Genomic DNA, 18,696 nt, shown 5'->3' on the forward strand with positions numbered 1-18,696 from the left:
TGAAACTGAAATGAGGTGAATTGAAAAACCTAATAGCCCAACTATAAAATTCTAAGGAATGCCTCACTCACTTAGCAGTAGAATGAATCAAGCAAAAGATAGAATATCACGTCTCAAAGATTAAAAATAGAGGATCTAGGACAAATAAGCAAGAAACATTTAAAAAATTTAAAAAATACTGAAATAGAATAAACAAGATATTGGACAATGTGAAAAACAAAAGCCCAAAGCTTTGACTTATAGGCATAAACAAGGAGAAAAAATCTTAAATCAATAGCATAGACAGGATGTTTGAGAAGATTACAGAATGAAGGAAACTAAGGAAATATCCATTAGAAATACAAGTAGCACACAAAATACCAAATAGACAAGGTCAGAAAAGGAATAAATAAACAGAGAAACATCAGAATTAATTGACATCATGCATCAAATAGACTGAACAGTTTATCTACAGAATATTCCACCTAATCACCAAAACAAAACCAAAAGGCAAAAATCATGCATTCTACTTAGCATCACATGAACACTTTTCTAAAACAGGACACATTCTGGGACACAAAATAAATCATTATAAATACAAAAGAACAAAATTTCCCCTTTTATCCTATCTGACTACAGTGTAATAAAATATAAAATTAATAACCCTTTAATAAATATGCAAACTCACAAAGATTAAACAACCCATCATTTAACGATTGAGTCAAAGAAATCAATCAATAAACAAAAAAATCTTCTGAAAACTAAATAAAAAGTGATAGCAGTACCATGAGAGAAATTTAGAGCCCTAAGTGCTTGTATTATCTCAATTAACCTGGACCACAAGATCTCTCAGACACTGAGCCACCAACCAGGCAGCATACACTAGCTGGTAAGAGGCACCCAACACATATTCAGCAGAGGCCTGCTGGATCTGGCCTTAGTGAGAGGAGACAAACCTAACCCTTGAGAGACTTGAGGAACCAGGGAGTACAGAGGCCTGGGGTGGTAGGATGGGGTGCAGGTGTAGGGTGGGGACATTCTCTTGGAGATGGGGAAGGAGGAATGTGATGAGGAACTGTTGGAGGGCAGACTGGGAGGGAGATAATGACTGGACTGTAAAAAAATATTTAAAGATAATTAAAATAATTAATTCATTAAAAAAACCGAAAGAGTAGAAATACATGGCTTAATGGTGTGGCTCTAACAGTTGGGAAAAGCAAGTTCAAACAAAATCCAACCCAGCCAATGGTAAGAAATAATAAAATCCAAAGCAGAAATCAATGAAACAGAAACAAAGAAAATGATACAGACTCAACAAATCTAAGAACTGGTTCTTTGAAAAGATAAATAAGATTGGCCCAACTAACAAAAGAGAGGAGCCAAACTAACAGACTAAAAAATAAACAAGGAAGCATTACAACAGGCACCATAGGAATTCAGAATATGATAAGGAATACTTTAAAAACCTGTACTCCATTAGGCAGGAATACCTAAAAGAAATGGGTGAATTCCTAGATTCAGTTGAACCACCAAAATTAACCAGGAAGAAGGAAAAAATCCTAAAGACCAACAAATAAACAGGAATTTTAAAAATTAATAGAAAATCTTCTAAGAAAAGCCCAGGACCAGATGGATTCACACCAGAACTTACCAGACATTCAGAGTAGATCTTTAACCACACCTTCTTAAACTGTTCCAAAAAAGAAAGAAAAGAAGGAAGGAAGGAAGGAAGGAAGGAAGGAAGGAAGGAAGGAAGGAAGGAAGGAAGGAGGGAGGGAGGGAGGGAGGGAGGGAATGAGGGAGGGAGGGAAGAAGGGAGGGATTTCAGGCCAATATTTCTAATGAACAAAGAAAAAAATACTCAAAAAATGCTTGTAAACAGAATATGAGTGTGCCAAACTGGATTTATCCCTAAAATAAATGGTTCCAGGTGTTTCAACATATGAAACTCAGTAAATGTAGTGAACCACAGGGTAGACACTAAGTCAAACATCACATCATCTTCTCAATAGATATAAAAGGAGCATTTGACAAAATTCAATATTCTTTCATGATAAAAGTCCTAGATAGTGTACTGCTAAAGAAAAGATACCCAAACACAATGAAATTTACGTATGAGAAACCCACAGCATAGACAGAGATCATTCTAGGTAGAAAAAACATGAAGCAATCCTACAATTATGGTCCAAGTACTAGTTGGAGCTATAAAGAAAAACAATGTCAAAGGAATAGAAATAGGAAAGAAGTGAAACTATAGCTATCTGCAGATGACATGATACTATACACTAGATGAGACAGGCTGACTCCATGTCAGGCTTCAAACTGGCAGTTTAGGAGACTAGGCCTAAATCTCTGTTTCCAAAATCTGGGCAAGTCTAGGCCTTGGAAGCTACTCTGCCACCTGGCCGAGGCAAGGACAATGGGTCATCAGCAGTTCCCAGTCTTCCCCAACAAAGATTCTGTAATGTCCCTAGAGAAAGAGCAAATGACAGAGGTTACCTACCCCTCCCCGGAAGTCCCCTCGGGTGCCTTAAATCAGGCTTGCAAGCTCACTTGGGTGCCTCCATCTTGGAAGATGGTAGACCTCAGTATGCTGGACTTCTGCAGAATGAAACACCCTTTGCTTTTACACACGTTTTAAGTCTGGGGTATCATTTTTTGGCGAATCACGGGCTCTTACATAGAGATCTCCAATTTTTATCAGAAAACTTCTAGAAAAGATACATTCAGCATAGTAGCAGGCTATAAAATCGAGTTGCCTGAATCAATAGCTTTTTTATACACCTACAACAAACACATGGAGGAGATCATGTTCACACTCACTTTTACAATATTATCAACGAAAATAAAATATCTGGTCATAAACCTAACCAAGGAATGAAGGATCTCTACAGTGAAAAGTTTAAACCTCTGAAGAAGAAAAGACACTAGAAAATAGAAAGACATCCTATGCTCATGAATTGGTGGAATCAACTTTGTGGAAAATGACCATTCTACCATCAAAACAATTTTGATCAAAATGTACATTTCAAGCCTTCTTCCTGGTATTTATAAAATTCCTACCCTCATTAATGTGCTCATAGAATATATGCTCATTTAAGCATGGTGCTTGCCCTGGAGTGTGGTTTATATAACCAATGTCACTCCATTGGAAAAATAAAATCTGATTTTTCTTTCTTTTTTTTTTAATACTTTTTATTAGGTATTTTCCTCATTTACATTTCCAATGCTATCCCAAAAGTCCCCCATACCCTCCCACCCACTCTGCTACCCACCCACTCCCACTTTTTGGCCCTGGCATTTCCCTGTACTGGGGCATATAAAGTTTGCAAGTCCAATGGGCCTCTCTTTCCAGCGATGGCTTACTAGGCCATCTTTTGATACATATGCAGCTAGAGTCAAGAGCTCCTCAATTGGGGGCCCTGTGATCCATCCAATAGCTGACTGTGAGCATCCACTTCTGTGTTTGCTAGGCCCCGGCATAGTCTCACAAGAGACAGCTCTATCTGGGTTCTTTCAGCAAAATCTTGCTAGTATATGCAATGGTGTAAGCGTTTGGAAGCTGATTATGGGATGGAACCCTGGATATGGCAGGCTCTAGATGGTCCATCCGTTTGACACAGCTCCAAACTTTGTCTCTGTAACTCCTTCCATGGGTGTTTTGTTCCCAATTCTAAGAAGGGGCAAAGTGTCCACACTTTGGTCTTCGTTCTTCTTGAGTTTCATGCGTTTAGCAAATTGTATCTTATATCTTGGGTATCCTAAGTTTCTGGGCTAATATCCACTTATCAGTGAGTACATATTGTGTTTTCTTATCAGGTATCTATTGCAAATATCTTCCTAGTAAGAGGTGGGATATTGTGTCTACCACTTCTCTCTGTGCTGGATTTTGTCTGGTTTGAACTTGTTCAAGTCTCATACATACTACTAGTCTCTGTGAATTCATATGTGCATAAGTCCTGTTATGTCGGAAAGATACTGTTTCCTTGAAGTCATCTACCACTTTCTTTTCTGTACTAATTCCTGAGCCCTGAAAAGAGAGGGTTGATAAAGACATTCCATTTCACCTGATGCCTTAGTTAGAATTTTCAATGCTATGAAGAGACACCATGAGCAGGTCAACTCTTGTAAGGACAGTATTTAATTGGGGCTGGCTTACACTATCAGTGGTTCAGTCCATTATCATGGAGGAAAGCAAGGCAGCATCCAAGTAGCCATGGCATTGGAGGAGATAAGAGTTTACATCTTAATCTGTCCTCCAGGCCCATAGGAGGAGGGTCTCAAAGTCTACCCCTACAATGACACAATTGGTTCAATAAGGCCACACTTACTCCAATGAGGCCACACCTCCTAATAGTGCCACTTCTTGGGCCAAACATATTCAAACCACCACAGCTGAGTATTCCAAAGTTTCTGCATTTGATATACAAATAACAAACACACTGAGAAAGAAATCATGTAAACAAAACCTTTCACAATAGCTTCAAAAAATGAATATTAGGATAACTCTAAGCAAGTGAAAGACTTTTATATGTATTTAGAATTTTTCTTTGTGTGTGTGTGTATAAAACAACACCCTGAATTTGAAGGAGAGCAAGGGGTGACACTGGTTATATAAATCACACTCTAGGAAGGAAGGTACATGGGATGGTTTGGAAAGAGTGAAAGGAAAATGATATAATTATAAGTTTAAAAATTATATGAAAGTACAAATAATATATATTCAAAAGGCAGGCATCTTGAAATGCTAATTAGGACATACATGTTAATGTACCAGGCAAGATTCTTCACTGAATAATTCAAAAGAAATAATAGACATTGTCTTTTCACTTATGAGTCATGGTCACAGAATTTCATGGAAACAAGCCTGGGAACTTAGACTATAGAAATTTCCTTGATTATCTAACATATGGATTTTATTCTGTAGCTAAAAACTCTGTAAGTGCTGGGCAAGATATACAAATGAGACACTTTATTGAACATACTTGAACATGGGATAAGTGAGTAAAACCATGTTTTGGAAATTAATCTGGGGACTTCCACGATAGTTTGTATTTTTCAAATATTAGATATGTGAAATTGGATTTGGAGACATTGAATGACATTGGAGGGTGGGATATACAAATTTAAGCTTGATTACAATTTTGTAGGTATCAATGATGCTTTGAGGCCCAGACTATTAGTTTAATTATTTCAGTGACTTTAGACGGTAAATTTTTTGAGTCAAACTTCATGAAGACCTGTGGTATGGGTAGTATATTTCCAATCTGTGGAGATGTGTGAGTGAGCTGTCTCTTAAGCTAAGTCCATGGAACAGACTTGGATTGGGTGCCCCTGAGCTTTTAAATACACAGGGGTTGGGTGTTCTTATATTCAGTATTCCCCACAGGTATAATGTGAGCTCAGTGTACTCGTTCACATGTTTCCCATGCCAGAGCCTGATATTTCTTTATGGTGGTTTTTATTTGTTTGGTTGGTTTTTGTTCTCTCCCCTCAGAGGCTCTGTGGCTCATACACTACATGTCCAGCTTTGTTTCTCTCTTAACAAGATCTCCAAGTCATGGATCACAGTTGCATCACTACAAGATGAAAGCTTGGCTTGGAGAAAGCTAATGTGTGCTGTTGTATGTCTCCACATTCATTAGTGCAATGGAAATGCATGCCCCTTTCCAGGTTCACTCTATCAAAAACACTAAAGGAAGGGACTTCGTACTCTCAACCTCATCAGCTTGGCTTCCCCTTGCCTCTGGATACAGGTGTCTCTGCTTACTCTTCCAGTAGTCACCACTGTTCAAAGTACAGATTCTCAGATATTGATTGCTATGCCTGTTATTTAAATGTGATTATTGAACTCCAATAATTCTTCCCATTAAGCATAGGAGTATAATATCATTTAATAAAGAGTTTTATAATATATTTATTTAGGTGCATGTTCTTATTGTGTATGTACTAGGTACCTATTATTAGTAATATCTCTTCACTCAGATTAGACTTAATTATGCTTTCCTTGAATAATGTCCCAATTTAATGCAGATCTCCTGTATGGTTATACAGTAGGTTAAAACACATACCGTGAAATCACAGGCTTTTCTTAAAGAGCCAGAATTTTTATTCAGCATTATTGATACATTATTCATCTTCCTATTGAAAAAAGATAATAATAATAACATCATTAGAGAATTACTTGAATCAATGCATGTAAAATAATCTTCACTTTGCTTAGCATGTGATAAGTAGCCAATGAATATGAGTTTGAATGTACTGAGCACATTGTACTTGACCTATGCTAACAACATAACCATTTCTTGAATAATTAAATACAAAAAAGGTGGTGAGGAAATGTAGGTAAGAAAGAAAAATGGATCCTAGCTTCAGAAGATATATTAGTATTACAGTCTTACAATGTAATATTACATTCCTCTCTCTCCTACAAGATTATAAACACCATCCAAGCCAAAAGGATTATGTCTCTTTCCAAATCTGTTTTACCCAGAACTTCCAACTCATTATACTATACATAATAGATCCAAATATTTTTAGATAATTTGAGAAAAAGAGAAGATACATTGTGTGTGCATTGTACTGTATACATTTGTATGTATTTGAGTGTGTTCACTTGTATGTGTGTGGGTGGATTGCAACATGTGTATGCGTGTATGTCTGTGTGTGGAAGCCAGAGATTAATATCCATGCCATTATCAATTGCTCTTCACGTTATTTTTTGAGGCACAGTCTCTCTCTGAACTCAGACCTCACAAATTTGGTAAGATTAGTGAGATGGAAAGTTCCAGAGATCCCTTATATCTCAACCCACCCACCCCCAAAAATTACAAGTAAGCACCACCACAGCTAAGTTTAGGTGCATACTGAGGACCCAAACTCAGACTTCATTCTTGTATAGAAAGTACTTTAATGAATTAGCCACTCCCTCAGCCCAGATACACATATTTGCAAGATAGTTGTTTAATTCTTGTTACTATATTAGATTGAAGGCTTCTTAAAAGAAGGGAGTACTAATTTTTCTTTCATTTAAGCTTTTGTATATCTAGATATTTAGTTTGATTGTAGAATACTAGGTAGAGTAATGGTCCAAACTGGACTTTAGGGAGTATGTTCTCAAACCACCTGCACACTGAATATTCAGAAACTTTAGTACTTACTACAAGAAAATGAGAGAAAACTAAGGAAACATCACAACAAATGCTTTTTAAAATATATTTTATTGCTTCTTTTATTTTTGATATGATAATACATCATTATATTTATATCATTTCCCACTCCCCTTTTCTCTAGAAACCCTCATATATACCCCTTTCTTGCTGTCTTTTAATTTCATGGCCTTTAAAATCATATACTAAATATAACTAGCTTTATCTTTCATAATTGGATATTTTGAAAAGTTATGGATGTATGGCTGCTTAAAGCTTACAATAGTAAATACACAAAGTATTTAAAATATTCTTAAGAATATTTTTATTATTTTCAATCTAATTCTTGTAGTTAGTCTAGTCTTTGCCTTAAGTTCCAGATGACTTTTCATGGCTTTTTTTTTCCTGTCACCAAGAGGCTAGAGAGCAATTTAAGGCCGGCTCTCAATAAGAACTGGACTTATCCTGGAGGATGTTGCCTAGCTACACTCCCAAAGTTGCCAGATACGTTACCTAACAGGCACTTTTCACCCACAGTGAGAAATTACAAAACTGGCTCATCATATGTCGAAAGAGCTTCTTGCGGCTTCTACTGTCATCTTGGATTTTCCTTCTCTGCTTTGTAACACTCGAAATGGATCCCATGAGGCAAGTCTCACACTTGGTATCCTCCATTTCCTCAGCCTAACTGAATGTAAGTAATGGAACTGCATTTTAATGGCCCACTGTCCCCAACGCCCTCCCAACCCTTTGGCAGATCTGTTTTGTAGCTTGACAAATATGACAGGCAAGGCTAACGGACCCTTAGGCCAGTAATATTCTCATTTTGAATCCATCATGGACATCAAAATATAATGAGATTTCTTGAAACCATGCCAACAGTGAGCTCACATGACACTGAGAAGATGAATTAGCTCAAGCACTTACAAAGGAGTAGCCAGCACGCCCGGACACCCAGGTAATTTCACAATGCATAGGATTGATGCATGGAAAATAGAGATTTTTTAAAAAAAACCATACTGTCTATAGTCTATTCGTCATCCAAACCTGCTCCATTTCCATTTCCTATACCACTTCTGTCATGAGATTTATTTCTTAGTGTGTTACATGAAATTAAATTCTGTTACTATTCTCTAGGGAAAGCTGATAAAAGGATATTTCAACCAATGTGCATTGCACCCCTGGTGTCATTAAATGAGACATTTAAAATGGTAGATCAAGACTGAACAATTCGAACGGCTTTTGACATAGTCTCAGGACTGATAGGTTGATGATTGGAGTGCTGAAGAAATTGTTGAGAGGCAGGCCCTGACCACTGTGGGCCACTGTGTGGAAATATGTTTCCATTATTAATTATCACAATATTTATTGGAGAAAACAAGTGGGTGTGAGAAATATTTTTACCATGTTTCTAATAGGTCTGTCGCTTTTCTATTTTGTATCAGTCTGCAATGAACCTCCTGACACCATGGTAGAATCCAGGCTACTTAATGACAATCTTCTTTAAAAGTCACCATTGGAATAAAGTAAACCGTCCCCAAATGGCCCAAGTTCTGCACTTGGTACTCTGATTCAAAAACCTTACTTTTGTTCTGTCTTAATTTTTGGTTTATATATGCATGCTATTAGGATGAATGACAAGTAAGGGTCCTGCCACAGCTTGAGTTACCTCAGCAGAGCCAGGAGGAAGCAACTGGGCCCTCCTTGAAACAGTTGCTCCACTTGCCTCTATTCTTAATGTTTCCAGTGTCATGACAGCTCCAGGTTGAATAAAAATTCCCTGATAAGTCCTTCAATACTTTTAACTAATGGAAAATTGTTGGGTAATTATTATTTATGGTAATACAGACAAAAACCAGACTAGAAGCCAAAGCAGTTATTTTTGAATAGAGCATGCGTGAAACACTCTGTCAGTTATGTAGTACTGAATTGAGTAAATTATTAATCTCACAAGTGAAATTGCATAAACCCTAGTCTCCTGAAGTTCCCAAGTAACATTTTTAATTAGTGATACAATGTGACAGAAATTGAGTGGACAGTGGACCATGTTTGCAATCTTTGAGAACCTTGAAAATTCTAAATCAAATGGGTGAGGAAAAAATTAGTTGGTATGCTAATTCAGGAAAGTGGAGCTCACACCCATATGAGTAGAATAGTATTAGAGAGAGGTAATGTCCGAGAGCCTGGCATGATTTGAAAGAAAACAACAAAGGTAATAGTGCATTATTTCTCTTGTAGCTTAGAGTGGTTTTATTTTGTGGTTTAAAATTCACTTTAGGGTAAACTTCATCAGTTGTTCTCAGTCTTGGGTGTTACCTACACAAGTTTAGCAAATATGGTAAATATCACCTTGGATAACTAGAAGCATGGGTTCCCTACCTAGCAGGCACATTATTCAGGTTTTTTAAAAAACATATATTTTAAATAAGTGCAAATGGTTAATGAAGATTCTCATCATTACACGGTGAGAATTACTGCCTAATACACAGGTGCAGCTATGTTTTTAACCTATTATCTATGTGTCCACTCATCCATTCATTGACCTGTTTGCTCATCCATTTGTTTACTTTCATTTATCTAATCATTCACTTTCTGGCCCAAACTTGTGATCTATCTATGTAACATCTATCTGTCTGTCTATCTGTCTGTCTATCTATCTATCTATCTATCTATCTATCTATCTATCATCTATCTATCACTTTAGTATAGTCCATTACTTTCGTTTTTTAGTTTTCTTATTCCCAAGCAATTTTGTAAATAAATCAGAGCCAATACATACTTTTTTTAAAAAAAAAATCCTATACTTCACTGTGTTCTTTTCATAATAAACAGCATAAAGGAAAGAGAAAACCAGACATCTGGTTAAACTAGACTGACAAACAATGGGAGATGAGTTAAAAGCTTCTTATTACTTTCACTGGTGGTGAATGATATCTCATGAAATAAATTTGGCTAATTTACACAAGAGAAGGACTCTGCTATTGGTGCTAAGCCAGTTAAGATATTTAGGATCCAAGAATGTGTAGAAACTGTTTAACAGCTGGGTAGTTTGTACTTTTTAAAATGTCAGTGCTAGGAAGCAAATCTCCTGCATGCTAACCAAGTGTTCTGTGCTGAGTTTTACTCATATCCCTGGAAACTAGCTGTTGGGAATGAATAATGTTGGAAACCTAATAAATGTCCAATACATTACCCCCATCATATGCTCCAGAGAAAACAACCAGATGTGGCTGTGTCACTATGGTGGTGTTAATCCTCACTCATCTTGAAAGATGGGCAACAGATTTTTCAGTTCAGAAAAGTTTAAGTTAACTTCTTTATTTCTCATGTGATGAACAAGCTGTTGCACATACTACACTTTCAACTACTAATTATTAAAAGTCCCAATGTAGCCTCACTTAGGATACACTAAGATATTCTGAAGAATAAGCTGTGGCTGCAAGAGGATCAGCTGAGCAAGTTGTCAGGGAAACATTTATGGATCAAAGAATAAAATTTAAATCTTACATTAACATTCAAATATGCTTCCAGTATACCATATAAGCTTAATATTGTTTTGTGAATAGAAGTATGATTTATTAGGTGAGACAGAGAGCTCAGATGGGGTAAATTCTTGCCTGACAAGTATGAGGAACTTAGCTCTATGCCCAGCAAAGATGATAGTCATGGTGTTATGTTGCTTGTAGCCCAAGCAATGTGGAGGCAGAGTTAGAAGAATTCTAGGGATGCACTAGGCAGTTAGATTAGCCTACTTGTCTAAGTCTATGCTTCAAAGAACCAACAATCCCCACTTCAAAATAATCCATTACACCATGAATTTGCCAATGGCTTAAATAATTGGTAAATTTTACACTCTCATAATCCAATTACTTATGGATTTTATTGTTAGTTCAGGATCAAGTCTTTATCATAAGGTCTGTATTTATGAGCACATTATATACAAACTGTGACAATCTATGTAAGAACTTATTACTCAGTGTTGAAAGAAATGAGGCATCAACCTATTAAAAGAGAAAAGATACAAGTAACTTTCTATTGTTGAAGAGGCCACTTAAAAAAGACTATGTATTGCATGATTTCAGATGTGTGACATTGAATATTTTATTTGTTTTGGTGTGCGCATGTGTGTGCATGTGTAGTGAAACAGACTATTCTGAGTAATTTTATTATTATTTTGCAGTCTTGCAGATTAGAGCCAGAGCATTACACATGTTGAACAAGTGCTTTTACCTCTACCACTGAATTCCATTTTCAGACTAGCTATATCTTACTTTCATGATGTATATGTGACTTTAAGTTTGTAGGAAAGCACACAAAACTTTACAGCATGAAGTGAAGACCTTACTACTTCAAAATGTCAATGACTCCTAAAAACAGTGGGTAGTACATGAAATTAGAACAACAAATAATCTTTCAGTCACAAATGCAGGAAATAACATCATTTAAAGGGATTGGGGGGGGCTGTGATGAACTAAATACAGAAGAATAAAGATAAAACAAAATGTACACAAGTGTTGTGTGTTTCAGGTGAAAACAGTCTTTTTATAGATACTTTGGTTGTTAACCTAAAAATATAAATTATGAAACTGTCTAAAAGCAGAATCTATTGTAATACTACATGTAGGGGATTTTTGAGCCCTAAAACTTGTTTCATGTATATAATCATTGTAAACCTTGCATAAAATTACTTTCAAGCTTTGTTGATAAGGTAAATATGTCACATAATCGATTTGTGTATTCAATATTGAGTCTCAGGACATTATTATATGTATAAACAAAATATATTGTATAATTTTTACTGAAAATGTAGAAATTTGATTAAATACAAATACAACAGTAATAAATGGAAAGCACTAGAGAGGCTGTTAAATCTCTGCACTATCTTCAATATTTATATAACTCATAAGCTGCCCTATACGTTAAAGTTCATTATAACAATGTTGATCAATGAATTAAGGCTTAGAATAAATATGACAAATGATAAATTGATAATTATAGTTCCTCAAATAGGCATATAACTCATTAGACTATTTTATTTACATCTACATTCACATTTTTCATAGTAGCACATTTTACTTCATAGATAATATACACATTTTTATGTGGCTACACTGTCATTTCTACTTATGTACATCTCACATATGAGCATGTTGGATAATGATTAAATCAGAATAATCAGGATCTTCAGTTAATTTCCTTATATTACAGAGTACTCAGGTGGTTTTAAAATATGCAATACATTATTAACTAGAGTAAGCTGAGGTAAAATAATCTGTTACTGGAGTTTTAATTGGCCTTTTTGGGTGATGAGTGACTTTTGCCCTTTGGCTATATTCTTTTGAGATATGTCTATTCATATATTGTGAAATAGAATCCATTCATGTCTCTGTTCTCTTATGTAATTCTCTATCCTCTCCTTACTCTTCTCATTCTCTGGCACATGTTGTCCTATTCTCTCATCTTATGAGATCAGAACTAGCTTCAATGTATGGCTGAGATCATGTGATTTGTGTATTCTTATGTCTGACTTGTTCCACTTATCATGATGCTTATTGCAATCATCAGAATTTTATTCTTTCTACTGCTGAATAATAGTCCATATGTGTATGTGTGCATCACATTTTCTTTATGCAATATTCTGTCGATGTACTTTCAAAAATATGTGAGTATAGATACCTCCTTAGTGCACTGATTACATTTTCTTTATTGTGTTTGCTGGATCATGTAGTGGTTTTATTTTTAGTTTTTTGAGGATTCACAACTGTTTCCCCATAAAGGCTTGTAAGAATTACCCTTCCACTAATTCATCAGTGTGAATTTTTATCTTTGTTTTGAGATGAATCTAACTGGAATGGGGTGAGATGGCATTGCTTTGTAACTTTCATGTGTGTCTTACTCACGATGAGTGTTATTAAGCATGTTTTAGAAGCTTGTTGGCCTTTTGCAGAGGTTGCAACTCATTTATTGATCTTCAAGCATATTAACTTCTTTGGGATTCAAGGACAAGGTCTTTAAAAGTAGATGAATGATAAAATAGAGTAGTGGGATGAAAACTACATGCACCATTTACTATATTATACTTAAAATGGATTTTATTATTTTTGAAATTGGAGCTTGAGAAGCTCACGTAACATCTGATGTTTCTATGAACCCTGGAACTAGAGTGACATTAATTTCTTGTACACAGTAAGATATTTTGAGGGCAGAAAGGAGCATTACTATATAGTTACAATTAGATAAAATGAGTCATCTCAAAGTGTTAGTTACATTCTTGTGGCCAAATACATTACACAAAACAAGGAAGAGTTATTAGGGCATGTAGTTCAAATGCTTAGTCTGTCCTGGTGGGAAAGATGTGGTAGCAAAAGTGTAAAGCAACTGGTCTCATTCAATCTACAGAGAGATGGGGGCAGGAAGTGAAGCCAGTTATCCTAGCAAGCCTCTACCCACTAAAGGTTTCACAAACTTAGAGATTGGCATCAGCCTAGGGACTGAGTGTTCAAAACCATGAATCTATGCTGAAAATTCTACATTCAAATCATAACAGAACATTAGAGTCATCCTATTTTGTGTGTGTGTGTGTGTCTGTCTGTCTGTGTGAATGTATACACATATGTATGTTTATATGTAAGATACACATGACTGTTGCCTGTGTACATATATGGAGGTCAAAGAAGGTTATTTGGTGTTCTGCTATATAATGTCTTCACTAATTTTCTGAGACTGAATCTCACTTTCTCTCACTGAACCCTCTGGCCAATAAAAGTAGCCAATCCTCCTGCATCTAGCAGTGTTATGGTCACAGGTGTGTGTGTGTGTGTGTGTGTGTGTGTGTGTGTGTATGAGAGAGAGAGAGAGAGAGAGAGAGAGAGAGACAATGCCTGTTGTTTTATGCTGGAAATACTGCTATGATTCAAACACAGGTCATCATGCTTGCATAATACATGCTGGATGCTCATTTTTTTTTTAAATTAGCAAAGAATTTGCCAGTGCAGTTTCTTTCTTCAACCTTTCTCTGGAAATATATCTAAGATTTTTTAGATGATAATCATAAATTTTCAAGTTATGATTTTAAGGTATGATTTTTGTATGACTAAAGGGAAGGTAAACTTTTCTTAGCTATAGTCTCATCATGTGTAGGAAAGTTAATTCTCAAAAATATTTGCTGCTAGGACATTTAAAACCTTCTTCTTTTGCAGGGTTAATTCATCCATGGAGCTAACACAGGAGTATCTTTGTTATAAAATTGACTTCTGTTAATGTTTTCCTTGTCTTAAATATGATGCCCATGTTATGGTTGAGCAAGAAAGCCCAAAGCAATTGTGGGCTATAATCATAGCAATAATGCAAAAGACTGTGGATTTTTTTCAGCCTGGGAGAAATAAAGTATTTTCTTAATAATTATTAATTTCAGATATTTGGTCATAGTAACAAAAGACAATGAAGATTCATTCATGGGAATGAAAAGACACATTCAAATTTCAAGAATTAGAACTTATCCTGATATATTATGTCATTAATTCCTTAAAAAAAAAGACTTCAGGGTCTTAGTTGTCCTACATGACTCTCATATGCTTTAGACATGCAGTGGAACTATTGGCTTTACTCAGTGTACAATATTGTATTGTGATCTCATGACTCCAGCTGTGTTCTTTTATTGATGAAGCCATCTGAGAAAATGAGTATCCCAGGATGAGAAGAAAAAAGAAAAGAGAAAATAAGCCTAGAATTGACTGAAACTAGAGGGAAAGGGCTTGACATCCCTACTGGAACACAGCCTATACCGTAGCACCACAAATTAACATTATAATCTACACCACCTTCAAATTTTCTTTTTCTGCTTCTTTTTAATCCATAAAATAATCCACAAAGAATTAAATACTAAAATGGAAACATCCTAATTAGGCCTTATCCTTGCAGAAATACGCACAAAACTATTTACTTTTACATTTCCTATGGCTTTGTTTTAGCCATATTAGAATGTGAGACTTGAGGGAGAACAACCATTTACAAATGGTTCTTAGATTATAACATACTTATTTACTCTTTCCATTTCCTTTCTCTAAACCTTCCATGTGCTTTCATCTACTCTCTTTCAAGTTCATAGTCACTTTTCTCTAACTGTTACTAAATAAGACATGCATCCTTCTCAGTCCTTATAATGTTACCTGAAGGTATGTATTCAGGATTGCCTATTTGGTATTACATAATTAATTCATGTATTCTTCCCTGGGGAAGACCATTTCTCCCACTATTATCATTTCTTAGTTGTCTCTAGATTTTGGGTAGAGTTCAATCCTCCTACACCTTTCCCATCCACATTAGCATGATTCTTTTTATCATTCAGCCATGCTGGTGATACCTCACTAGTATAAATGGTGATAATTCTTGGAGAGACAATATCACAGAAGACTTCCCCTGGCTCTTACAGTTTTTCTTCCTCCTCTGAGCCTTGGGTGAAGGAGTCATATTATAGATGTATTATTTGGGAGTAGGCTCCAAATCTCTGCATTTTGATTGGTTGTAGATTTCTGCAATGGTCCTCATCTATTGTAAGGAGAACTTTCTTTGATCAAGAGTAAGGACCAGAGTTACGCGTGTGTATAAGGACACTGTTCATAGATTGTTGTTATGAATTAGCTGATTTAGTTAAGTGTCCTATCCACTAATCCTAGGTGGCTTGGTAGGTTTCTAGACCAGACATAATTTTTCTCTTGTTGAATGGGTCTTAAGTCCAATTAGAGAGCTGTTAATTACTACCAAGGTATGTATTACATTTTTGTACTCTTATAGTTATTGTACCATATTGGTAATTACTTTGGTTCATAGATACCATAGCTAGGTGGAACTGTTGGTTGCCTCCCTTCTTTGGAAGTTTGCATGGTACCTTCTGATACCATGAGAGTTAGTCTTCAGTAAGGTATTTAGGTCAGGCCTTTGGGTCCTCTATCTGAAGTACATGGTGTTTTCAGTGATAGGGAATTATATTCTGCTTCTGAGGCTCAACCAAATGCTATAGAAATAGCCTATAATGTTTGGGAAATCTACTGGATGCCTCTGACTAGCTCAAAAGGAGAGATTCCTAAGCTTAGTGTTAGAGTTTTGTTATAAGGACTTTGGCTCCTGGGGAGAAAACTGTTAGCTCAGATTGAAAATTTTTATTTAAACTATATTTATATTCATAAACTGATTTACATATATTCTACATATCTTTAAATATTTAGTTAAAATATAATTCCTAAAGACATTTTCAGATAGCCTTACAGTTATATTGACTTCCTCTCTTCTTTGTTTTTTTTCTTTTTTTTTTAATCAAAGAGTAGTTTATTTTTTTTTAAAAAAAGAATCAAAACAGAAACTCTTAAGTACCAGTGTGTACATTGTACACATTTAAATGACTCACAAGAATGAAGTTTGTTTTTCTTATATAGTAAGATCATACTACCTTGTTCTTCATCAAAAGATGTTCAAGAATTCTGCCTCCAAACCACATACATGAGTGCCGCTTTAAAAAGAATGAATTTCAAACATACAACAATGTCAGTGGTAATAAAGCTTTGGAATGGGTGCTCGCTCTATTATTTCACTACACACAAGATAGAAAGCAAGGGAAGTTGAGAATTATTCTAAAGCACAATGGAGGTTGTCATTGTCTACACCGGCACGCCTCACTCCTCTGCTGCCATTTTTAGCAAGTACTCTTTGTCAATTTTGAAGAGCCTCTACCCCTCTTCACTGGACAGATCCAAAGCACCTCTTCTTTTGTAGAAGTTGATAGATGGTTCATTCCATTCTGCTACCAAGAAGTGCATACTGTTGCAGCGACACTTCATGGCAACCTGGCTTAGATTCTTCAAAATTTCTGATCCTATACCAAAGCCTCTGTAATCACTCATCACGAAGAAGTCTTCAAGATACAGTAACTTGCCAATCCATGGGTCACAGGTAAAATACTACATGCTGAACCCAACAATGCTGTGTCCTCATTTATCATGATCATCTACTTTATTGTGTAAAGGATCTTTTAGTTACTTCCCCACCCATCCATATACACAGAAGGGCCATTTACATGGCGAAGCTAGAGACTGTAACCTTCCGGGGTCCACTGCTCTTTAGGCACTTCTGCAACCAGGCAGTGGTAGAAGGTGTGTTCTCCAAAACCATCCTCTAGGAGATCTTTCTCAGTTAAAATGACTTGACCTTCCATGTATTCATATTTAGCCAGTTCCTTGATCAGTCGCAGGATGTCACTGCCCTTCCTCTCTTCTTAATATATATTTTCCCCCATCTTCTTTCTTTCTATAGTTAGAACACCCTAGTTTTTCCAGTTTACACCCTTATCTCTTGTTCCCTATCTCCCTCTTGATTGCCACCCTCCTTCAATTTCCTAGTTTCTGCATTTATAAATAAGTATGCTTTAGTGAAAGGTAACATATGACATTTATCTTTCTATGTCTGTGTTATTTCACTCAATATGATCTTTGCTAATTGCAACCATGTACTTGAAGAGCTCATGATTTAGTTTTTCTTCACAGCTGAATAGTATGCCATAGTATATATGTGCCATATTTCCATTATCTATTTGTCAGTTCGAGGATATTTATGTTGTTTCCACTGCATAACTATTCTGAATAGAAAAGCAAGGAACAGGTATGAACAAGTGCATGTGGAGTAGGATATTGAGTCCCTTGTGCATATGCCAAGGAGTGTTATATCTTGATCATATGGTTGATATATTTTTAGCTTTTAAGAATTCTTCTTCTTGATTTCCAGAATGGTTGTATCAGTTTGCATTCCAACCAATAGTGAATGAACATTACCTTTTCCCCATATCCTTTTTACAAGATTTTCTGGAATACACACACACACACACACACACACACACACACACACACATGCTACTGTGATAAAATGAAATTTCAATGTTGTTTTGATTTGCATATTCCTAATTACTATGATGATGAACATTTTCTGAAATATTTCCCAGCCATTTTTCTATTCCTTTTTCTTTTATTTTCTTTGGAGAACACACTGTTCAGATCCTAGCCCCACAGCTCTCTCTTTGTTCTCTGTATGTTCTGAATATTAATTCTGCCAGATGTATAGTTGGCAAATTTCTATCCCATCCATGGATATCTTTTTCATTTTTTTTATTTAGCTGTGCAGAAGGTTTCTAGTTTTATGAAGTACTGCTTGTCAGTTGACAACCATTTTTTTTATTATTTCATGACCACAGACATTAATTGAATACTAGGACTTAGGATTCATTATGTTTAATTATTTGAAACAATTGTTGAGTAATACCATATTTCCTAGGGTTGTCAATCTCCTATTTGTCTGACTCAAGGACTCTTCATTATCATGGTTACTCTCTTCACTATGGCACTCAAAATCATCCAACATTCTTCTCTATTGGTAGCATGGTGTTCTATCATATTATTCTTCACCAATGTGATGGTTTGAATATGCTTGGCACAGGAAGTGGCACTATTAGGAAGTGTGGCCTGGTTGGAGGAAGTGTCACTGTGGGTGTGAGTTTTAAAACCCTCTTCCTCACAGACTTCAGATG

General features: G+C 35.8%; 1 long non-coding RNA gene and 1 pseudogene across 1 annotated transcript in view; one reads left to right on the forward strand and one right to left on the reverse strand.

Annotated features, from left to right (window-relative positions):
- The window catches only part of Gm41534, a 256,531-nt gene that overhangs the window by 68,196 nt on the left and 169,639 nt on the right, over positions 1 to 18,696 (forward strand). The window contains exon 2 of the long non-coding RNA XR_876635.1: positions 7,665 to 7,821. This is a non-coding gene — a long non-coding RNA (predicted gene, 41534). The remainder of the gene's footprint in view (positions 1 to 7,664; positions 7,822 to 18,696) is intronic.
- Gm46610 lies at positions 16,675 to 17,086 on the reverse strand (annotated as a pseudogene).

Source organism: Mus musculus, chromosome 17 (genome assembly GCF_000001635.26).
Source record: "Mus musculus strain C57BL/6J chromosome 17, GRCm38.p6 C57BL/6J".
Lineage (NCBI taxonomy): Eukaryota > Metazoa > Chordata > Mammalia > Rodentia > Muridae > Mus > Mus musculus.